Source organism: Durio zibethinus, chromosome 11 (assembly GCF_047325235.1).
Source record: "Durio zibethinus cultivar Kanyao isolate XHJ-2024 chromosome 11, ASM4732523v1, whole genome shotgun sequence".
In the NCBI taxonomy this organism is placed as follows: Eukaryota; Viridiplantae; Streptophyta; class Magnoliopsida; order Malvales; family Malvaceae; genus Durio; species Durio zibethinus.
The window spans coordinates 9,126,269-9,152,657 of record NC_143172.1 but is presented as its reverse complement, the minus strand read 5'-3'; positions in this window follow the sequence as shown (position 1 = coordinate 9,152,657).

The window sequence follows — 26,389 nt, the reverse complement described above, 5'->3', positions numbered from 1 at the left end:
TAGTCCTATCAAGTTATGCTTGGGCTCAGCACTAAAATAGTATAATATAGGATACCTTTGAAGCCAGAATGTAGCCAGTCCAACAAAAGTTGAGAAGAATGAAACTCAAAATGCTGTTGAAGATTAATAAGAAGTAAAAAAAAAATTTGACATAGGCTTCCTGCAAGTAGCCAAGTATCCTAAATGGGTGGCTAATATAGTTTTTATCCCCAAGAAGGACAAAAAAGTATGAATGTGTAGACTATCACGATCTAAACAAGGCTAGTCCAAAAGATAATTTTTCTTTGCCTCATATTAATACATAGGTGAATAATACGGCTTGACACTTTGTGTTCTCTTTTATGGATGGATTTTTTGGCTACAATCAAATAAAGATAGCTTAAAATGACATGGAAAGAACCACTTTTGTAACTATGTGGGGAACCTTTTGTTGCAAGGTCATGCCCTTTTGATTGAAAAATGCTAGGGCAACCTATCAAGGCCTATAGTAACACTTTTCCATGATATAATACACAAAGAGATTGAGATATATGTGAATGATATGATCACCAAATCTCAAAAAATAGAGGACCATGTAGCTAACCTCTGAAAATTGTTTTGAGAGGTTAAGAAAAATTTCGGTTCAAGTTAAACCCATCCAAATGCACATTTAAAGCTAAATTAGGGAAATTATTTGGTTTTGTAGTTAGTGAAAGGGGAATAAAAGTTGACCAAAACAAAGTCTAGACCACTCAGAACTTATCCCCGCCATGTGCGCCAAAAGAGGTCTATGATATCTTAGGTAGATTAAACTACATCTCCTAATTCATTTCCCAACTTACTTTCAAATGTGATCTCATCTTTAAACTCTTTCACAAGAACAATCCTGGTGAATGGAATGAGGAATTTCAAGAAGCTTTTAATAAGGTTTAGCAATACTTGTCAAATCTTCCAATATTAGTACCACATGTATAGAAAAGGCCATTGATTCTATACATAGTGTGCATGAGAATTGATGAAATGTGTGCTGGGACAGCATGATGAATTTGAAAAAAAATAAAGAGCTATTTACTATTTGAGTAAAAAGTTTACAGTGTATGAGTCCAAGTATTCATCACTAGAGAAGATGTGTTATGCTTTGGCTTGGACAACTAAAAGGCTTAGGTAGTAAACGCTCTACCATACAACTTGGCTCATAGCTAAATTGAACCCAATCAAGTACATTTTTCAAAGCCATTGTCATAACATATAGATTTGAAAATCTATAGCTAGACTTAACAAATAGAGTCACTACCAATCTTTTTTAACTTGGTGTGATTGGCCACTTAATGAATCTATCCTTTTAAGGAGCTCATAAGCTTGACTAAAGGTCCTTAAAAGAATAGGTTTTGATCTACTAATCAGAACAAGATTCAGGAGTTTGGTTGCATATGGGGAAGGTTATAGCACCCCACATGCCCATCCAAGGGATGGTACCATTTTATTTTAAAATATCCTAAGGTTTTGATTCTAATGGTTTTTATTTTAATGTTGAATATTAGAAATAACTTTAAAGATTCTCCATCAATTTGGTAGAATTATTAAAAATACTTCCTCACCTCAAGAGTATTCAAAAATCTCATTTGTTTTCTTGAAAAGGCTTCCTCATCAGAAAAATGTTTAATCATTTTTATATTTTGTTTTTGGTTAGTTTTTATTAAAATTATATCTAATTATTCCATCATTCGGGTCAAATTAGAAATATCTTTTTATTTTAATTTCTAATTTTTTCACCATTTAGGCCTATTTAGAATTTTTTTTTTAATCTTTGGAAAGAAAATAATATGACAATTATTTTTTTAAAGTTTCATTTAAATTCTTCCTCCATTGGAGACAAATTTAAAGAAATTTCTAACCTAAAGATTTCTTAGAAAATTTACCATTTGAAATTTCTAACAATCTCATTCTTTGATAATTGTCAAATATTTTTAACCAAATTTTTTTATTAAAATTGAAAATAAATATTAATTATTATTATTGAAACTTTCTCTAAATTATTTCACCATTTGGGACAAATTTAGAGAAAATTTCTCACCTAGGAATTTTATAGAACTTTGCCATTTGAAATTTATAAAAATTCCATCATTGGATAATTAGTAATTATTTTTAAAAAATTATTTTGTTTTGTTTTTTTTTTATTTTTCTTAAAATTTAATAATGCAAAAAAAAAAACTAAAACTAAAAAATTAAATAAAAAATAAAAAAACCAAAACAAAAAAATGACTTGGCTCAGCTTGAGGAAGAAAAGCTAGGATAGCTTGGCTTGACTCGGCTTTAGACAAAGGCTAGACATAAGTCAAATGCAGGTCAACGCTTGGGTCAGGTCGTCCACTGGGAAAACATGTGGATCATGGGGTTTCTTAAGCTCCAAAACAATGTTATCTCGATAAAGGTATAAAAGCCCAAATTCTTTTTTTCCCTTAGATTTTCTTTCCCATCTCTCTTTTTTTTTCTCTTTTCTCTCATTTCTCTCTAAAACTCGAAGAACTCCAATTGAATCTTCATCAGATTTAAGAAAATCTAGTCGAAATCTGGGTTTGTTTACAGGAAGTTCATCGATTTCTAGAAAACAAAGATCGAAAACTAGGAAACTCACCAAAATCTAGAAATGTCACCGAAAGGTCATTGAAAAATTTAAAAGTCGCTAGAAAATTCAACAGAAAACTAGAAATTTTCCAAAAAATTTCTAAAAAATTGCAAATCTTCTCTTAAAAAATTTTTCTAAAATTGTTGACTGTTTTCGTATATTCTAACTTTTTTGTCTATATGTTTCTCTATATTTCTCTATGTTTTCTAGTTTTTTTTTTTTGTGTGATATGGGTTTATATTTATAAGGTTATGATCCAAAGAACTTTAATCTGAATAGAAATCCCAATTTCTTTTAAACTTCAACTTCAAACCTCAAATTCAACTTAAACTCAGACAAACAACTTCAACCAAACTCAACCACTTATTTTTTCATTTTTTTATTTTTTTATTTATTTTATTTTTTTTAACAAAAAAAAATCAAGTAAATCCCCAGACAGATTGGGGTGTCTACAATTACCTCTATTTGCATATTTTCTGTGAAACAGGAATTGTGCAAAGACGTAGATAACCAATCAAGAATAAACTCAACACCTTTTTTTTTTTTCAAGCATCCTCAGACTTTTGGAATAACATAAAAACTCTTCTAAATAGATGCTCCACAATTTTTGAAAAGTAAATAAAGCTCCTCTAAATAGAGGCTCAACAACTTTGAAAAATAAATAAGGCTCCTCTAAACAAAGGCTCAACGACTTTGAAAAATAAATAAGGCTCCTCTAAGCAAAGGCTCAATGACTTTAGAAAATAAATAGGGCTTCTCTAAGTAGAGGCTTAACAACTTTCGAAAAATAAATAAGGCTCCTCTAAATAGATACAACTTAAAAAAAATAGATAAGGCTCCTATAAATAGAGACTTTACGACTTTAAAAAATAAATAAAGCTCCTCTGTTCAGAAGCTCAATGACTTTTGAAAAGTAAAGAAGGCTCTTCTAAATAAAGGCTCAATAACTTAAAAAAAAAAAAGCTCATTGACAATCTTATCTAGAGGTCTTATAGATTATTAGAAGAGATTATAGGAGATTATGCTCGGAGGTCTAACAAATTATTCCTAAAATTTAAGAATGCTTTTTTGAACAAAGGCTTCACAACTTGAAACATCATTTTTCAAGGATCAGAATCTTACCTCAGAGGTTTTTTCTCAAATGAGAATTTGAAAATATTTCACTGGAAAGTCTTCATATTTATCTTTTTTATAGGGAATCTTGAAATAACCCTACTTCATGCACTAGACATTCTTACATGCAATGCATGCTATGCACTATACCCTTAGAAATGCAATGCAAATGTCAATTAATTTCTTTTCAATTGTGGTACTCAAGTTTTTTAAGCTCTTTTCTTGTGCCCCGAACCCTTCAATCTTCAGGTACTAAAGCCAAATTGTTGTTATTCTCAATCATCCCTCTCATTTAACTCCTATCTTCTCTTCTTGAAAAAATCTTTTTTCCAAATTCAATGTCTTTATCAAGAACTAAACATTTTATATTTGCTTCTATCACTCCAACCTTTCTAAAATGTAGAAATCTTTCATGCTATTATTTATTTATCAATCATTATTTTAATTTTAAAAAGTAAAAATGCAATCACACATTTCTTCCATTACAATGTAGTAAAAGGAAAAGAGTAGGAATGGCTTGGAAATAATCAACAAAAAAGAGACACAAAGAATAAAGTGAAATATCTCTCATTAAAAAATGGTATCACAACCTTGGCCATTGAACAAAGATAGGTATAGGGTAACAACACCTAAAATAAACAATCAGATAATCATGATAACATATCTTGAAGTCTTTTTCAAAAATTCAACAACCTAATGCACTTAACAACTTAGAGTTCATCAAAACATGCTAGCCTCCATGTTGGTGAGTTCCCAAATTCGATGTTGTGCCATCTTCATCTAAGCTACCTTTTCAGGTGTTCAACTTAAATGAACCCTCTTTGACTTAAAAATTGCCCTTTTGGGGTTTTCAATTTAAGTTTTATTTTTCATTTTCTTTTATTTTATTTTTTCATTTTTTCATCTTTTTTTAAGCATAGTATTTCTTTACAATATCAGAATTTATAGGATAGGCAAATCATCTCCATCCATTTATTCTAATATCAATGTTTCACCCAAGAAAGCTCATTTCACAGCATATGGCCCTTCCCAATTTGGGTCCACTTTTCTCTATTATCATGTTGGCTTGGGAGAATTCTTTTTAAGACAACTCCCTTCTCGAAAACAATAAGGTTGAACTTTTTTATCATGAGCCCTTATTAGTTTTCTTAGATACAAGTGACCATGGCATATCACTGTCAATCTCTTTTCTTCAATGAAATTTAACTACTTATAACGCTCTTGAATCCATTCAGCCTTTTTCCAGTCCAACGTCTTTTAGAACCTCAAGGATAGGATTTCCACTTTTACTGGCAATGCAACTTCAATCCCATAAACCAAAGAAAATAGGGTTGCCCCAGTAGAGGTACACACTGATGTCCAATAAGCATACAATGCAAATGGTAACTTCTTATGTCGGTCTTTATAGATCTCGATCATTTTTTTAAAAATTCTTTTTATATTCTTATTTGTCACATCAATTCGCCCATTCATTTTTGGATAGTATGGCATCAAATTATGATGCTTGATCTTATACTGAGTACATATTTCCTACATCGTCTTACTATTTAGATTCTTGGCAGTAACTAAAATGATTTTTTTTAAAAGTCCATATTGACAAATGATCTCTTTTTCTTATAACTTACAGATCATAAATCGTGTCAGTATTGTTTTTCAGACTTACAGGTCAATCCTGGTTGTTCGATCTTTGCTTGGTCATATCATTCATTACTCATTTTGATCTCGGCTCTGTCCAGATTATCTTTTGACCATGGTTCGACCACGATCACCTAGCGTTCGATTTCAGCCTGGTCCAAATCATTTTTTTTTTACTTGCAATTCAATTTCATTTGTTTAACCTCAACTCTATCTAGATCATCTTTTAACCATGGTTCGACCACGGTCGCCTAGCCTTGACCTCGACTCAGTCCAAGTCATTTTCCAAACTTGTAGTTCAATCCTGGTCATTCGATCTTAGCTTAGTCCATATTATTTTTTAGACTTACAGGTCAATCCTGGTTGTTCGATCTTTGCTTAGTCTAAATCATTTTCTAGACTTGCGGTTCAATTACGGTCATTCAATCTTGGCTTAGTCCAAATTGTTTTTTAGACTTATGATTCAATCTTGGTTGTTTGACCTTAACTCGATCCAAGTCAATTTTCTAAACTTGTAATTCAATCTCGGTTTTTGATCTTGGTTCGATCCAAATCACCTTTCTGACTCGCGGTTCGATCCTGGTCATTTTCACTTATTGATTTGACTATTATTTTTGGACCAAAACAAAGTGGATGTCTAAATTTTTGCATCATCCTTGTCTAACATGGATGTGCAAAAAAAGGATAGTTGTAGACACCCATTTGTGTCCGGGGTCAGTCAAGGTTGATTTTTATTACTGTTACTAGTATTATTATTTGTTATTATTTTATTGTTATTATTATTATTATTATAATATAGTATGTTACATTATATTATTATATTATTATTATCATTGTTATTATTTTTTTTGTTATTATTATAATATAGTATATTATATTTATTATGAGCTTATTTTTTTATTTATACTATTATTATTAATATTATTATTATTATTATTTCTATTGTTATTTTTTTATTTTCCTTTCTTTCTTCTTAATTGGTGATTAAATAAGGAAACTAAAATCAAGAATCAATCAAATCAATGGAATTCAATCTTGTATGGTCAATGGTCTTAATGCAGAATTAAATCGAAAGACTTTCAATTCAATCTAGAAAAATTAGCAAGAACCTAGGCTTAAAATCATGCTCGGGTAGAACCCAATCCCAAGATTCAAGCCTAGATTGGTTCTGTCTAATCCCTAAAATTTCTACTATAATGCCTATAAATTGGAGACAATGCTGTAGAATAATACATGGTGCATTTTGAAAGAAACTCTAGGTGGAAATTCTGAGAAAAAGTTTCTAGGCTATAGGGTTCAGTTTCTAGAATTTTAGTTTTAAAGCTTTTGGATTTGAAGTTTTAGTGGGAAAAGTGTTTGGATTTTTTTTTTATCTGAAGTGATTGAACAAAATGTTGAATGTTTGGAAATTGGTGGGAATTTCTAAAAAAATTTTGGAAAATCTAGTTTTTTAGGTTGAATGTTTGAATTTTTTTGACAAGTTTTCTAGCAAGGTTTGAATTTTTTAACGAGATTTCGACTAGTTTTTCAAAAACCAGTGAATTTTCCCAATTTTCAGTTGCTGTTTTTGAATCCTTTTAGAGATAAGGTAGAGGATTTTTGAGGCTATAGAAAGAGAGGACTGACGCTTTTGAAGTAAAAATGAAAGGCTTACCTTTTATAAGGTTCTAAAATGACACCATTCTAAAGAGCCCAGATTCATGTGTAACCTAAATAAGATCCGTGCACCACCTGTGGTTTGACTCAACTTGATCGTAGGTTTTGTTTTTCTATTTTAATTTTAATTTTAATTTATTTTATATTTTGATTTTATTTTATTTTTAGTTTTTTAATTTATTTTATTTTACTGATTTTTATTATTCATTTACTTTTATTGAGTAACTTATTATTTGTTAAATATTTTGCTAAAAATTCCTTTTTACTTTTGGAAAACAGTAGCAAAAAAATAATAAATTTTTTTTCTCAAATAAATTCATGAATCCCACTAAACAATTGGAAGATTTTTATGGATTTAAATTTTATGAAACCCACCAAACTATTGGAAAATTTCATAAATCAAATTTCCAAAGACTTTTTTTTTATATAAAGCTTTGTATTTTATCCTACCAAACTATTGGAGGATTGTATTTTATGTTAAATCTTACCAAACTATTGGAAGATTTTAATGAATTTTCTTAAAAAATAAAATTTCATAAATTTTTTTACAATAAAATCTCACCAAACTATTGAGAGATTTGCGTCAAAGTAAATGCCACCAAACTATTGAAAGACTTTACTAATTTTTCTTAATAAAATACATAAATAAATTTGATGATGGAGCCTTTTCAGGGTGAGACACTAGTCTCCATGAATATTCCTGAGGTGAGAGAATTATCTTAAATTACTTCCAAACTATTGGGGTAATTTAAGGATTGATTTTTAATATTAAATATTTTGGTAAAATATAAACATATTTAAGGCTTGGATAATTCGAAATCAAACGGTACCATCCTTTGGATGGGTGTTGTAGGGGTACTATAACCTTTCTCACACGTAATAGTACTCCCGAACCTAAAATCTAATTTCGTAGATCAGAATCTACTATTTAAAGATGCCTAAGTCAATCTTGGAACTCTTTTTTAAATAGGACGAATTTAATCAAGTGGCCAATCACACCTAAACAAAAAATATTTGTGACGACTCCATTAATCCGTGTCTAGTAGTAGGTCCATGGATTTATACGTTATGATAAAGTTAAAGATTGATTTAATTTCGATTTAAGCTTGTTTGGTTTAGTTTGCATGTTTAGGTTTAAATCTTGATTTATTTGTTTAAGTTCTTGTATGTCTTATTCAGTTTAAGTGTTTATTGATTTAAATAAGTTTCTATTATTGTGTTTTCACTTGATTTTTAGGGTTTGTTTAATTTGGTTTAGGGTTTTCTATATTAGGGCTTTAAGAAAATGAATGAGATTATGATTTTGAGTTTTAGGGTTTCATATATTCTTATAGTTTCTCTTTTGATTTAATTTGGTTTGATTGCATATTTAAAGATTAATTTAAGGTAATTGTTAAATTTAAAGTGAATTAGGGCTTCAATTTTGTTAGAATTGCATGTTAATTTGTTAGTGTTATAATCAATTTTGCTAATTTGTTCTCTATTAGTTATGGTTTTTATTGTTTTGCATATTATTGCATGTTCACTTGCTTAATCATCTTTGTTTATGTTATTAGGGTTTATTCTAGTTCTATTTAGTTAAATTTCATTCAAATTGAGTTCGGTTTCCTCTTATTGCATGTTAATTGGTTTATTAAATTCGGTTTTGCTATATAGTGCTTATTGAGTTTTTGTTTTGCTTGTTTTGATTTATTTGAAGTTTGTTTTATTTAATTTAGTTTGGTTTATAATAGTTGCATGTTTTAGGTTTTATTTGATTAGTTTATATTATCTTTCATTTAATTTATCTATGTATAAGTTTGAGATATACAATTTTAGTATTTGTGATCTCATATACACAATCTTTGGGGGACGATGCTTTTATTCTTATCATTATATTGCTTGTACATATTTTTACGCTTACAGATCACCTATTAAGGAATTGGTGTGATTAGATAGTTTTGGAGAAATTATGGGAATAGCTTATTATAAGTCATAGGGATTGGATCAATGATGGCTCTTTCTTTTGTTGTACTCAATGATTTTTTGGGTTGAGCCATCGTTGGACTTATATGTGTGGGTCTTGGAGTAGAATCAGGTGTATATGCTTGAAGATTCATTGGGAAAATTGGTTGCTGGATTGGCTGATAAGTATTGTTTATAACTGGGAAACAGTATGGGTTTAGGCCAATCTGTGGGGGTTGAATGGGACCAAGTTGTGTTTGAGGTGCCAGAAAGGGTTGTCGAGGAATAAACGGGTGGGGTTACGATTTGAATATGAACCAATCTATAGAGTCTGGGTAAAGTTAGAAGATCTTATCTCTTTTGCTTCTTTTCTGACTTGATCTTTTTTGACTTGATCTTTTCTTAGGCCTTCAAATACACTGGCATGACTTGGACTATCATTAGTGACCTGATCTTTTTAATCCTGACCAAGTGATTGTTTAATGCATAATAAAACTGGAAGTGATGAGGACTTTTAAAAATGAGTCACTTTAAGATTTTCCACCAGTTTGGCAAGTTGCCCCAATTCCTTTTGGATGAGTTTCAAAGCTTGGATTCATGCTTCTAATTGATCTCTAATGTCTTTTAAATTGTTGCCCCAGATAAAACAAAAGATTGCTATGTTATGCAATTATATGATGAAGGTAATACATGATGATGATCTATGAATGAGTAGGATGCAAGAAATGATTAAAAGAAATAATTACGACCATATTGATGTTAACAGGATTCATACAAAAAGGAAGTAACAAACTAAAACAAAGTTAGCATCCAATATAAAGAAAGAAAAAGACAAAACAATTTAGTGCACTATTCATGTATAACAAATGGTATGTAACCTAATTTCGAATCATTTCTACAAAAAGAAAGAATATGACTTTGCCTATGGGTTGAGTCCATTACAACTCACTATGTGAGTGTTTTGTATTTGAAATCTAAAGGTTCCAAATTATTTCTTACATCATTATCTATCACAGACTAATAAGACACGCTAATCCTCACTCATTATAGGTTACAAGTGGAAATGGTTCAATTTGAATAGGATTATTTCTCTAGTCACTATGGAGACATGAAATCTCACAAAAGCATAAATACTTTACTCCCTCTTAAGGGACAAAGCATGGGGAATAGAGCTCATATCATGAAATGCATGTGAATAACAAAATATTACAAGATTTAAGAATACAAAAATTTTGTCAAAGAAAATTCTTAGACTTCTTAAGTTAGGCTTGGATAACACAAATGAATTTATTGGCCTAACTCTCGGCATATCCCCAGTGAAGTCACCAAACTGTCATAACATATAGATTTATAGTCCTACAGCTAGATATAGATTTAAGAAGTTGCCACCGATATTTTTTTTGTTTAGGTATAATTGGCTACCTTATTGAATTTGTTCCATTTTAAAAAATAAGTCCTAAGCTTGACTCAAGTATCTTTAAAATGTAGATTCTAGTTTACAAAACCAAAACTAGGTCCATGAGTGCACTTACGCATAAAGAAGGTTATAACACCCTCATAATGTCCATCAAAAGATGTTACCAGTTTGATTTCGTGTTATATAAGCCGTAAAAAAAGTCTTACTATATAATTAATTATTGGGAATTAACCTTAATTGACTCCAATATTTTGGTAAGTAATTAAAAGAATCTCCTCACTTTAAGAGTATACAAGAAAATAATTATTTCTCTTACAAAGGCTTCATCATTGGATTATTTAACATTTATCTTATTAGAATTTAAGCATTTTAGAAAAAAATTAATTTCAAGGAAAAATTGATATTTCAACTTTTTTCTTAAAAATCTTGAAATTATTCTAAAAGGAAAATTGATATTTCAACTTTTTCTTAAATCCTTTGAAATTATTTTAAAGGAAAGATTGATATTTTAACTTTTCCATTTTATTTTGGCATTGTCATTACTTGAGAAAACTTTTTGCTCAAATTTTGGAAAATTTTATTTAAGGAAAAATTATTACTTTAACTTTTTCGCAAAATTTTTTTGTAATTAGTTTTGTTTTAAGGAAAAATTGATATTTTAACTTTTTTCTCAAAAATTTTAAAAATATTTTTTATTTTAAGGTAAAATTGATATTTTAACTTTTTTCTCAAGTTTTTTTTTGAAATTATTTTTGTTTAAGGAAAATTTGATATATCAACTTTTTCCTTAAAAATTTTATTTAATTTAAGGAAAAATTGGTATTCCAACTTTTTCCTTAATTTTTAAAATGATTTTCTTTTGATGAAACTTTAATAATTCAACTTTTTCTTAAAAAAAACTTTTAATTATTTTTAATTTGTAATTATTATTTAAAAAACTTATTAAAAAAGTAATTAATTAAGCAAAATAAAAAAAATACCAAAAAGGTGGTGACTTGGCTTAGAAAAATCAGCTTGGCTTAGCTTCAAACTCATGAAATAGCTCAAGTTTCAACTTGTCTTGTGGCTTGATAGCTCAGCTAACAGGTGTGATAGGTTTCAGGTCAAGCGATACAAGTCAAGTTAGGTCAGGTCAGTTAATGGGGCAACATGCAAATCCTTTAGGTTTTAGACACCTCAAAATGACATTGTTTGGCTTTCTCTCTCCTTTCTTTCTCTTTAAAGTCTTTTTTTTTTAATTTTTGTAGATTCCGATCATCAAAATCTTCAACGTCATTGGAAAAGGTAGTTAAGTTCTAGGTTTGTTGCCAAAAGCTAGGAAATGGCTGTCGAATTTTGGAAATGGTCACCAGTTTTTGGGGATTTCATGGAAGCTAGTTAAAAACTTGAATCTTGCTAAAAAATTCAATTGGAAAATTCAAGTTCTTTAAATTTTCCAAAATTTTTCATAAATTTTTCAAAAAATTCCCAAAAAGGGAAAAAAACACCAATTTGATCTTTTAGCTTTCTGAATAATCAAACAACAGAATCAAAACTCAAAATTTCCCAAAAGACTTTTGTCAAAAACTCTTTTTTTCCTTACTTTTTTCTTCTTTCGAATTTCTTGTATACTATTTGGATTGCTCTCTCTGTATTCTGTGATGATTGTTATGTCCTTGAAAGTGAATTAGAGGCCTATTTATTAGAGAAAGTTTAGGTTTGATCAATGTTCCATTTGAGATTGGGTTCTTAAGAAGAAAAAAAGAAATTATATCTTTATCACTGAATTTGAAAAGTGGGTTTTATCCTTAAGAAAAACCTTTTATTTAATTTCAAAATTAAAATATGAATTATCACTTAAGGATAAAAATTCAGTCCAACTTCATCACTACCCAACCTTTATTGATCTTCGACCATTAATCCATTTTCAATGATTTTTTTAACTAATCTAATCAAATAATTTAAAAGAAAGATAAATGAGATTAAAATTAAAGATAATCAATAATAAAGATAACAAATACAATAAAAAACAAATTAAGTAATTAATTAAATAAAAAGATAAAGATTAAATAAATAAATAAATGGGATAAATAAACTAAATATATACATAGATAAATACAATAAAATATAACATAAATAAATAAAATAAATAATAAATAAAATTCAACCATTGGGCTTAGAGCGGGCATGAACCTAATTGATTTGGACTTTTGGGCCTGAAATTAAATCAAGCTTAATTAATTTAAACCCCTAACTGAATGGGGTGTCTATAGTTGAATTCCATTGTTCCATAGGTTTCGAAGTTAAACTACTGCTTTTGATAAGATTTTTAATTCTTTCCTTTAACTGCTTGGATTTTTTTAGTTAAATGGCCAAATACCCTAATGTGATAATCACACTTATTATTAAGATCATACCTATATGGCGATAGATTTGGAGCCATTTTTGAAAGCATAGAAATGAGGTATTAGCTTTCTATTAGCAAAGGCAAAAGAAGAGAAATAGGGATTAAGAGTTTTTCTTGACCATTTTTTTATCTTTTTTGGCTTTTTATTGGTAGGGTGGTAGACCCAAATGTAGGGACAAGATCGCGAATGGTCATTTGAGGATGAAGGTTTGCTTGAAAGCCCAATTGTGAAACTGGTTGATAAAGATATGTACTTTGAGAGATAGTACCAGTGATTGGGTAGTAAGGTTGATGAATAAGGTAATGATTGCATGGGATGAAGTTCTTGGAGAGATGTCTTTCAAGTGTGACTACTTGTATCTCCTTTTTATTCATTTTCAATGTACTATCCTTTTCAACATGACAGCTAATTTTGTCCAGGATTTTTCACTTTAACCCGGGCTCAAGTTTGGTACTTGACCCTAATCATGATTTTTTGGGCCTATTAAAGGTCCAGTCTTTAAATGCTAAAGGTGAGGCTCCATGGTGAGGCTTATTGCATAAGCCTGAATGAACACCTAAATGGCCCAATAAAAAGCCCAATGAAAGCCCATTAATGGCTCATTATTGGCCATTAGACAAAAATAAGCCAAATAAAAAAATATAAAATATAAGATATAAAAATAATATTATTAAAACTAAATATAAATATAAAAAGAAATAAAAATGTAAGAGAAAAAGTTTGGCAACTATAAAATATAAAATATAAAAGAATAAAAAATAATAAAGTTTGAAGAGCGAAATAAAATTACAAATTAAGCAAATAAAAGAGGCCCACATTAAACTCAATTCTAAGAGAAAAAAATAACATATGTTAATGGCTCAAGATATGGCCTAAAATTGGGAAGGCCCATTGGCCTTTTGAGATGGTGTTTGCATGAAAATGAAATTGGCCTGCATGAAACATGAAATGAAAAAGGCTGCTACAAAACAAATAGGGAAAACGGTAAAATGGTTGGAGAACATGAAAGGGGCTGCATGAAAACATGGCATGAGAACGTGTAGTTCAAGAAAACTACATGAAAAGAAAATTGCAGCTCATGTGAAGAGGGGCTTGCTAAAAACTACATGGGAACGTGGATGTACGGAGAAAAAGATGTGCAGAAAAACTGAACTTGCACACTGTGTGGGACGTGTGTTAAAGGAAAGCATGGATCAGAAAGAAAGAAATGGACAAAAAATAAAAAAAAATAATATGAAAAAAAGGGCAGAGAAAAAAATGAATGTGAGCTAGTATGACTAGGAAAAGAAACTGCATGAAGTAGTATACAAAAAGAAGAGAAACGAAATAAAAAAAAAAAACACAAGAACGAAGGAGGCCATTCGAGCAAAAAGACTTAGACCAAAACAAAAAAAGAGAAAATGAGCCAAAAAAGAAGAGGTGAGCATTATTGGGCTTCTAGGAAAAACTAGAAAACCAGAAAACACAAGGTAGAAACTATTAGGATTTACCTTAAATCTCATAATCCCATATCGAAAGTTAAGTAAGTTTGAGTTTTTCTTGTATCCTACATCAGGAGTTTAATAAAGGTATAAAGGGTTTCACCCTTATAAATAAGATGTTTTGGTTTTGATTTGGTAATCTCAGATAGTTAGACACCAAGAGAATAGCTAAGTAAGTAAGCTATTAAAGGGTGTAATTGGGTTTTGGGTTAAGTTTTGAGTAAGAAGTTTTTTGAGACTTTTCTCATTCCAAAAGCCTCACAGTTGTAAAGATTTATTTGTTAGTGGATTGGGTTTAGAGTAGACCATTTTGAGTTGGGCCGAAATAAATATATTAGTGTGTTCTTATTCTTAATTTAAGCTTGCTATTTTGTTCGTGGGTGTTGCATATGCATGTTGATTTCCTAACAAATGGTATTAGAGCTATGGTGATCCCTAACTAGTGGTATCAAAGCAAGGTTTAAGGTTTGTAGGAAAAAGAGGTAGGCCTAAGAGATCGTGAAATAAGTATTTCAAGATGTCTAAAGAAGGTATGTCTAGTATGCCGATGCCTAAGTTTGAAATTTCGTTATTTGATGGAAAAAGTAATTTTATGTTATGACAAAGTATGATTCAAGATCTGTTAGTACAATAAGGGTTTGGATCAGGTGTTAGAAAGTAGTAAGCTCAAAAGAAAGTCTGATGGTAATTGGAATAAAATTAAAAAAAAAGCTGTTAGTACTATTAGATTGGTGCTAGCCTCAGAGGTAAAGTACAGTGTGTTGACTGAGAGTACTCCGAAGAGTTTATGGGATAAGCTTAAGGGTATTTATGCTTTGAAGTCATTGACTAACAGATTATGTTTGAAAATGAATCTATATTCTCTAAAGATAGAAGAAAGTACGAGTTTTCATAATCACTTGAATGAGTTTAACAGATTGGTTTCTCAATTGCTAGCAATTTCTATTGATAAGTTAAAATATGAAAAGAAGGCTTTAATTTTGCTATCATCTTTGCTCAAGTCTTATAGGCCTTTAGTTTAGACTTTGTTGGTGGGTAGGTCTACTTTGAAGTTGGATGATGTGATTACCCTGTTACATGAGAACGAAAGATTTATGGGAGCACAGTACTTATCACTTGGGGGGAATACATTATCTATAAAGGATTTTGATCGAAGGAGGACTCAAAAAAGGATTGATAGATCAAGAAGGAGATCCAAGTCAAGAGACAGAGATTATAGTGATATAAAATGTTATTATTGTGGTGAAAAGGGACATATACAAGTGCGCTGCAAGAAGCTAATAAAGGATATGGCTGCTTCAAAAGGGCAAATTATGAAAAGAAATTGAATGAAGAAAATAGTGATACTGCTGTTATCATGTCTGATGATGATGATGTCATTTTAACAACTTATTGGATGAGACTCAGATTTTAAAAGGTGATAAAAGTTAGGTTTTAAATTTTGCTACTACAGTTCATATTTGCAATGATAGGAGTTGCTTTATGGAGTTGGATGAGAATGAGAAGTATGGGGATATTGTGGTTGCTAGCAATGAAAAGGTACAGATTCAAGGCATTGGGAGTGTTCGCCTTAGATCTCATAATAGTGTTTTAGGACTCTTCGACATGTAAGGTAAGTACCGAGTTGTAGCTACAATTTAATTGCTTTGAGTGAGTTAGCTTCTCGGAGGTACACATACTATGGTAGTAATGAGTCATTGAAAGTGTACAAGAATGATAGTATCATTCTACAAGGGAATAAAGTCAAAAATCACTTGTACATGCTTGATGGAGCTCAGTTGCTGAGATCCTTATGATGAAAGAAAAAAAGAAAGGTAAGCATGTTAGCTTTGTAGATACTGCTGAAGTGTTTGGAGATTCAAGTCAAGGGAGGATTTTTTAGGATTTGCTTTGAATCTCATAATCCCACATCGAAAGTTAAGTAAGTTTGAATTTTTCTTGTATCCTACATCGAGAGTTTAGTAAAGGTATAAGGGGTTTAACCCTTATAAATAAGATGTTTTGATTTTGGTTTGGTAATTCCAAATAGTTAGACACTAAGAAAATAGCTAAGTGAGTAAGCTATTAAAGGATGTAATTGGGTTTTGGGTTAAGTTTCGAGTAAGGAGTTTTTTGTGAGTTTTCTCATTCCAAAAGTGTCACAGTTGTAAAAATTTATTTGTTAGTAGATTGGGTTTTGAGTAGGCTATTTTGAGTTGAGCCGAAATAAATATATTTGTGTGTTCTTATTCTTGATTTGAGCTTGCTATTTTGTTCATGGTGTTGCATGTGCGTGTTGATTTCCTAACAAAAACTAGAAGAAATAGGACAGTGGCCAAAAAACAAAAGAAACTGGAAAACGACAAGAAGAAACCAGTTGGGGAAAGGCAAAAAAGAGAGGAGACAGATATAGAAGAAAAAAAGAAAAGGAAAGGAGACTGGGCAAGGAGGCTGGCACGCAAAAAAGGGGAGGCATGATCAAAAAGGAAAAAGGAGAACCAACAGGGATGAATGGGCAGTAGCAGACGCTAGAAGCAAACCTGTGGCAAGCAAAAATAAAAACCTGTAAGACGAAGCACGCAGCAAACAAAATAAAAAACATAGGCAAAAAAATAAGGAGAAGCAAAGGAAGGAAGCAGGGCGAAAGTGGCAGCATGCAGACCAGAAGAAGGAAAAAGGCTGGGCAGCCAAAAAAAATCCAAAAATATAAAAAGAAAAAAATTAGCACGCAGAGCAAAAAAGGAAGAAGAAAATCATAAGAGGAAGACTAGAAGCAGGAAACCGAAGGTAATCTTTTCTGTTCTTGTTTGTCGTTTCTGCATGGGGTTGGTTTGTAGAAGCCCATGGTGTTGTTTTTGCTTTTGTTTTTTTCTCTTTCATGTATGTTGTTTCTTTACCGTATGTGAACTGCTTTGGAAGCTTAAAGCTTCATCTTCATGCCATGCTTGCTGCCTCTTTTTCGTGTAATTGGTTTGCAACAGAATGGTTCATGAGCTTTTTGTTCCTCTTTGCTTGTGATTTGCATATAGTAAAATTAGATACCCCAGCTGTTAGGTAGTTATTGGTTTATTATTGCTAAGTTTTTAATATAAAATTTTAAAGTTTCATTGTTGTTTTTCTATCTTGTTTTCCCCGTATGAGGCATATATAATGAGGCTTAAAGCCACACTCATTCCCCGTTTGTTTATGGATTACGCATAAGCTATTGTTGGTTCAGGAAAAATTAATATTTTATCCATGCTTGCAACCTAGTATCCTCGCATATAAGTTGTTTGTGGGAAGCCTGGACATTTATGGTTTCATTTGCATGTTAATTGCTTTCATTTGCATTGAGGTAGTTTGTGGGGTGGTAAGCTTACACGTTTATGGCTTTTTCCTTGTTGTTTGAAATATTACGTTTATTTTAATTTTGAAATGATTTCACTTTTATTTCATGCCTTAGTTTATTTTAAATGCAACACATTCTCAATCACTTTGAATGATAATTAAAAAAAAAAGATAAATAATATTAAGAAGTTTTTTTTTTAAATAAAAATGATAATAAAATAAAGGTAATAAATTTGTTTTTTTTGGTAATAATAGTAATAATAATAATAATAAATTTTTTACAAAAATAATGAAAACAATTAAAAAAATCTTAAAATCTCTGCTTAGATATTAGAGGGAGTCAAAAAAACATGTTTTTAAAAATAATAGTTCTACCTAAATGTAAGAAAATTGTTAAATAATATAAAACAAAATAATGATAATAAACAATAATAATAAATTTTAATAAAAAGGAAAATAAAATATATATATAAATTAAAATTTGAAAATCATAAAAAGCGAGCTTATTCAAAAAATCTACTTAAATGTCAGAGATTTTTTAGGAAAGAGGTTTGTAAGTTTTTGAAATCCTAAAATGTAACTATAGGAGAAAACCCGAAACCTTAAAATAACATGCTAAGTGAAAATCTGAAACCAAAAAATGAAACCCTATGTGAATCCCTAAACCTTAAGCAAAACCTTGGAAGCTTAGTTCAAATCCTAATGAAAACCTAAGCCTTAAAGTTTTGAAACTCCTAATTATCCTAAGTTTTTAAGGATTTGTATGAAAATCTTTTTGTGAAATAATTTGCTCCCAAATGTTGCCTAGATGATGAGGTATTTGGGAAATTTTATTTCACTAAAATTTTCATATAATTTCTTAATCCTAAAATAATGAAATTAAATAAAGAATAAAAATAAAAAATAAAAAAATGAGATTTTAAAATATGAATAGTTGCATCTAAACTCTGCCTAGAGGTTGGAGAGCTTAAGTGATCTCTTTATATTTAAAAATCCAATTCCTAAATTTGTATTTATCAATCATTTATAGATATCTCATTTTTAGATTAATATTTACACTCATTATGCATATATATATGTTTATTTTAATTATTGATATTTAATATTCATTATATCATTATTTGTTTTTATTGCATAAAAAGTAAAATTTATTTCAAAAATAAATAAATAAAATAAATTTAAAATAATGTTTCAAGAAAATAATTTTTGACACTCTATCTAGATGTTGGAAAGTCACCAATAATAATTATTTTTTAAAAAAATTATTTTTGTGTTCAAGTAAATGTTGTGGTAAATCTTAAATAGAAAAGGTTATCTTCGAATTCTGCATTTCTTTAATTTATAGATTTTCATAGCATTTCTAAATAAAGATTTTTAATTGATTTTATTTCTTAAAAAAGAAAGGGAATTATTTTCAAATTTTAAAATAAAATCATTTTTATCTAAAGCCGATGATAGTGTATGATTAGTTGGTACCAATTTTATGGGCATTGTAGAGGTGCTAATCCTTCCCCAAGTGTAATCAACTCCAAACCCAATCTTGTTTTCATAGATCAAAATTATCTTTTTAATAAACTTTAAACCTATTTTATTGTTTTATTAAAAAGATAAATTTTTGGATAACCAACCACACCTCAAAAAAGATTGACGACGACTCTCTATATTTTCACGATTTTAAATTTTTATGTCTAGTGATTGAATTTTCGAACCAAAACATTATGACAAATCCTACAATTTTTTAACATATTTTCTATCATTTCTCCAAAAATCACCATGTTAACAAAGTTTTTGGTGACATTCTTAATCATTCTTTCATAATAAGGAGAGTTGAAGGTGTTGACAAATAGAATCATGGTTTTTTTTTTTCCATTAATGGTGGTCGTACTTGAACAGCCACATCTTTCCACCTTTGGGCTTACTTCTTAAAGCTTTCATTGGCCCTCTTTCCATGTTTTGTAAGGACAATCTGTCAGGAGCCAAGTCAACTGCATGTTTATACTGAGCAATAAAGGCTCGCGTAAGATCCTTTCATGAATATATTCGACTTTGATCCAATTGGATGTACCACCTGGCTGTCGACCCTGTTATGCTGTTCTAAAACCAATGGATCAAAGGATTATCATTATGAATATGACCTATCGTCTTTCAACAAAACATCATGATATGAGTGAATGAGCATTTAGTTCCATCATAATTTTTAAAGTTTAAGGCCTCGAACTTTGTAAGGAAAACTAGGTCAGAGATTAGACTGAGCTCATTGGCATTGATGCTTCTAATGACATTGCTCTTTTCTACTACCCAAATCTTTTCCTCTAACATATCATATTTGTTTCATACTTTAGTGTTCCTACCTAGCTCTGATATACCTAGCAATTCTTTCTTTTTCTATGGGTCATCTAGGTTTAGTGCTAGAATGGGATAAACATGACTAGATCCAGTGTTGATATGTAATGGAGTAGGTTGTTGGCTTGTGGATGGGCTTATATAATCATAAGCATAGGGTTGCTCACTTGCTATTGGTGAAAGCACCTCTCGAGAAACTTTGGAATGCAACATTGGATATTTTGGCAGGCACAATAGTTCATCTCTAGTAGTGTTTTTCCTATTTCTCGGCTTGAAGGTATCAGTAACTCATTTGCCTCTTGATAAACCCATTAACATCCATCTTAATTCTATCATTTGTCAATCAATACTTTCATGAAATTTAGTCACCATCTCCCTCATCTCCTCTTAGGTTTTCTCAATCTTTTATATTCTAGCCTTCCAATGTTCCATGTTGTGAACAAAACTACTCTTAAAAAATTTAGCAAGAAATTAACACTATTGAACTCTTATTCATTGAAAAAAGCTAGATCAAATCTACTTTACATCATGGTGAATGTGCATGACATGATCATGAATGCATGAGTTGACCAAAATGTAGTTGAGATGCATAGATGCTTGAAAAATGAATATTCACATATGTGCGATGCCTAAATGACAAAAATCATATCACTTGTAAATATGTAAGCATGGAACACAATGTTATGTTACAGTGGTGGTGAGATGTGTTCACATGAAATGTAATTTGCACAATACATGTTTTATTAGAATCATATCATTTATGAATCCTTATGGCTCCCCATGGCTGAAACACAATGCCATACTTCATGAATAATGAGATGTATGTATATAACTAATGAAACATACTTAAATGAAATGCACTACTTATTATATGTATAACAAGATATGTTTATATAAAATGGAATGCATGTACTATGCAAATTTAATGAAATTGAAATTATCATTCAAATGTGCATGAAATAAAGTGTATGTATAACTGATTGGACTAAAATTTTAGTTTTTTCATATTCATTTTTACTATAATTTTTCATATATTTTGGCTTGTTTCTTAAGATTTTTGGCAAAATTACTCATAAATGCACATGTGTCTTATGTGTACATGTAGTTATGAAAATAAGGAATTTTGGTCAATTTTGATACAAATTTGAAGGATTTTTTGTACAATTTGTGCAAATGGCTTAAATTAGTATTAATAGGCAAAATTAACTTTGAAGGAGTTTTCTTAATTTTTCTTGCAATATTTTTTAGTATTATTTTTATATTTTTTCTAGTAAATTGTAGGATAAAATTTTCATAGAATATTTGGAAATTTTTGCAAAAAAAAAAAAAATGAAAGGTGCAATGGACGTGTGCATGGCCGTGTATGGAAAAAGCATTCATTTATGAGGCTTCACAAGCTAGTTCAAGAAGCACCAAACAAAGGAGCTGATGTGGAATTTTAAGGCATTGCAATTGGCTATTATATTGACTTGGTGGCTTGGTGGCTTAGCAATCACAAGTGAATTCAAATTGCAAAGTTGTTGAAGACATTAAGAGCCAAGCACTAGCCGTGCGGCAGTCGTGAGCACTAAGAGAAGGAGAAGGCTCTAGAAGCCCCTCTATTGGGAGAATTTTCTAGATTTTTTTAGACCTTAAGCTCCTCTCCTCTTCATTTAAATAGGGGGAAAAGGGCTGGCCATAGGAGGAGAGTTAGTTTAGGATTAAAATTTTTTTTTCCCTTTACTTTCCTACAATTTCCTTTTTGCTCTTTACATTTTCTTAGCTTCCAAAAACTTTATTTTTAGTATTTTCCTTTGAATTTCATTGCAATTTTATTGTTTCTTAAGTTTTTTTCAATTCTCTTTCAGAATCTTTCAATAAAATTTACATTTACATTCGTTTTCTAGCTCAAATCTACTAATTTCATGTTGATATGCAAATCTATTTTTTAATCTACCTACTCTAATATACTAGCGGTTTTTAAATGATATCTTTATCAAATCTTCATTGTTTTTGCTCAAGTCTTTTTTCATAGTTTCCTAAGTCATTTAGCTACAACATAGTATAAACTTAGCCTCAAACTCACACCAAAGCATTCCATATCAAGCTTGAAAATTCCATCTGGATGTGGGTGATAGATGCAGGCCAGACGTGATCCATCAATTTTGGCGTGGAATTGCTCTCTCGTTGGCTATTTGTCTATTTTCTTTTCACTCTAAATTCTTATTTTTACTTTTTAATTTGTTGATTCTTGCTTGCTCTAGTTTATTTCTTTTACATTTGATTGCTATTTGGATTACATTTGTAGTGTATACTCAGTTTTTTGCTTAGCTGTTCATTGTTTGGATTCTTAGCTAGTTGAGTTGTTTTCCCTTTATTTTGCTGCAAATTTTTTTGTTAAAATCTGCAAAAAACTTGTTGTTGAATCTTATTTTAGTTCATTTTAAGTTCATGTTCATTATAAAATTCTATAGCTACATTTATCTCTTATGATTCATTCAAAATTCTACTTTGGCGCCATTTCTATTCAGAGGAATTTGATTACTTCATGCAATTTCTCTTCAGTTTTTTATATTCTCTTTAGTTTCTCATCTTGTTATTTAGTTGAACTTTAAATTTTTAGCTCATGTTTAGTTCAATTTGCACTAACTAGATCCAAAACAATAGCTAGTAATCAAGTTTCAGAAATTTCAACCAATTTCGGTTATTTTAAGTTGTTCATTAAATCTTATAATTCCTCTTAGTTTGTGGTCTTCACTTCAAGTTTTCTTATAGTTCTTTTACTACTCTTTTAATGTTCAATTCATATTAATCTAGTTTTATGTGAATTAAATTTAGAAATTTCTCTTAAAAACTAGTTTTTCTAGCTTTGTACCTAATGCCTGGTTTTCATTTCTATCTTGTAGAATGTGGTTGGTTCTTTAATTTTCACTCCAGATTTGTTGTTCCTCATTTCTTTCATTAATTGTTTTTATCTTTTATAGCTCACTTCCATATAGTTGAAGGTTATTAGTGTCAGAAATTTTTGAGTTTGTTTTCTGTTATATTCATAATGGCTTCATATTTCTCAATTTTGCAATATTGCTTTGAATTCCATTTTCAACTTTTAATTCTTATTTCAATTCCATTTTATTCTTAGTTAGGTTACTGTTTTCTTTAATTTTCAAGATGTTTTGATTATTTTTTATCATTTTTAGATTTTCCTTTTTTAAAAAGTGAATTTAGTTATTTTACTTAGTTTATATAATGCATGGCTTTGTTTTATTTTATTCTTTTAGATTAGCTTAATTTCCATATATGATTCTTTGATTGAACCAACTTTAGAAGGGTAAGATGATAATTGGTACTTAACTTAGGAATTTTTACCTAATTCCTATAGGATCGACATTCCGACCAAAATGTCACTTTTACTACTTAACCAAACCATATACTTATAGTTTTTTCACATCAAGTTTTTTGCACCTTTGCCGAAAATATATTATCTTATTATTTTCAATCATGATAAAAATGTATAAAAGAATGAAATGCAAAATATGAAACAATATTCAAACTCAAAGCTTTTTTTTCTTAGAAGGAGGGAAAATTCAAAAACACAAATGATATGTAATGACACAAAATGACTATGATTCAATGATTTTTTTTTTCTTTTTCCATTTCTGTTGTTTTTGTTTCTTTTGTTTTTTTAAAAAAAAATTTTAGAACAAAGAGAAATTCAAGAACATAAAAAGAATACACAAAATTGTTTAAGACTTAAAGTTTTTTTTTTATTTTTTAATTTTATTATTAAACCAACAAATAACTTAAAAGAAAAATGCTTCATTCTTTTTTTTTTGTTAGTTTTGGACATAAATCAAATGAATATAACTATATGAAAAAAGAAATTTTACTGGAAGTATTTTTTTCTTTTTTCCATTTTTTTAAAACACCTAGGATTGTTTTTCTTAATGATTCTTTTTTTTTCCTTTTTATTATTAAAAGCAATAATATAGATATCCAAATTAACATAAAATCAAATAAGAAAAGTTAAGAGTGTTCCCTGATGTAACTTATTCTGGGTAATTACTATGGAAAGGGTTTGGCATGGCTCTTTACCTAGGGCTGGCTCCCAAAGCTCCCTATATATTGGGTTAGGGATCTAATGCATCTAAAGATTTCCAAATTGCTCCTCACTTCTTTTTCCATTATAAACCAGTGTGGTACCATAATCTTCACCCATTATAGGCTACGAACGGAAAGAATTCAATTTAAGTAAGAGTGTTTCATTACCATTGCAGAGGTTTACACTTCATAGGGGTGTAGCTACTACTTTCTCCTTATTAGTGTTAGAGCCCGAGTATAAAGCTTATACATGAAATGTAGATGTGAGTGTGTGTGAAGGAATAATCAAACATTTGACATTTTTCTAAACTACCCCTATCCTAAATATTAAGAACAAAATAAAGAACAAAAATATATAATAAATGACATAATTAAAATATGCATGAAATGGCATGATTAAAATATACATGAAACATAAAACACACATTTTTTTAATTTGAAACATTTTTTTCTTATTTTTTTTTAAACAAGGAAATTAAAATCAAAATATTTTTTTTATTTTTTTCAAAATTTTTACTTTTTAAGAAAACAAGAAGATCAAAATCAAGGAATTAAGATTAAATACTAATTAGGACCATTAAACCAAAATTAAGGATAGCATGCAATTAATATTTGGCCTAACTCTCTAAATGTATCCTTAGTGGAGTCACCAAGTTATCACAATATCTCGAAACCCTAGGGCTAGTGACCCGAAAGTTGGATGAATGAGAAAATTTTGGAAAACTGGAGCTTAAAAATGTTTTCAATGAAAACAAAATCGAAGGAGTTACCACTAACATTTTTTATGGTGTTATTGGTCACCCAAAAATTTTTATCTTTTAATAAAAATTTTACTTTAAAAATCTTTAAAAAAATAAATTTACAGTCTAAGAAATCAAAGTTGAGTCAAAAAGTCGGTTACACGTGGGGATGTAATAGCATTCCCACAACGCCTGTCAAAAATGGTATTAATTGATTACATGTTATCCCTTAATTTTGATTAAAATTATCCTAATTTTATTTAATCTTTAAAATTAATTTCTTTTTTCTATTTTTTCTCTTTTTTTCTTTTTTCTTTTTTTTTTTGAAACAATCAAATTTAAAATGAAGCTCTTTTTTTAAAAAAATTTTGGATCAAAGTGAAAATACTTTAAATATCAAAACACTTTTTTCACTCTCCTATAATTAGGAAGAGCTTCAAATATATTCTTAATTTAAAAGTTTTCAAATTACCCTACAAAAATTGAGATAACACTTTTCATAAATAATAATTATCGAAAGTCCTACTATAGTTAGGCAAGATCTCGATAAATATATGTACTTAAGATATTATCTTATTTTAAAATAGTTATCCTTTGAAAACTAATTTTAAAAACAAATGCATGAAATGCATGAACATAATAGTATAATGAATATATGAAAATATAATATGAATAAAATATGAATGCATGATCATATAAGAATGCATATGATGACAAGATAAAATGAAATGCAAATGCATGATTGGCCTAGGGTTGGAGGGTCTGGGTTAAGGTTAGGAATTTTAGGGTTTAGGATTAGGGTTTGGCATTAAGGTTTAGGTTTAGGCTTTAGGGCTTTAGGGTTCAAGTTTGACGTTTAATGTTTGGTTTAGGATTTGAGATTTGGTTTAAGGTTTCCTGGTTTATGGTTAGGATTTAGGGTTTGGGATTTAGGGTTTGGATATGAGGTTTCAAGTTTGGGGTTTCAACTTTAAGGTTTCAAGTTTGAAGTTTCAATTTTATTTTTAGGGGTTTATAGAAATGAACATGAAATGCATACAAATTACACAAATTCCATTAATGAATGCATGTGCCAATTGCATGACCTAGAAACATAATTACAAATTAAGTTATTTTCAAATTTAATATCACAAACATGTAATGTATAAAAATTCAAGATTGAAATGGATCAAACATAGAAAACTTTAAATTTGAATTTGAATGTTCCACCATGATTCATCATTCAACACAACCAAACAACTTTCAAAATCCATCAAAAACAACCATCAAATAACATTTTTCAATGAAACTTTTGTTTAAGCATGTTAGAAATTTGCCAAACATCTTGAAAACATAATATAAAGCATGGATCAAATAACCAACAATTATCAAAGCTTCGAACAAGGTTCAACGAAACACATGCACACCATGCCCAAACCTTCATGGCATTTCTTTATCTCTATTTTTGTGCAATTTCATCCAAACAAAGTAATGATCATTTAAAGCTTACCTTATGAAAGGATTTATAGCATTAAAACAACTTCAACAAACATGGAATGATCCAAGAATGGTGAGGAATTCATATGAACAAAAACATAAGTCAAACCCTATCATATATCATAAAACTAACTCATGAACTAAACATATAACAAGTGAACAATTAACCAAACATATATAGGTAGCAAAAGAAACAAGGAAAACATTTA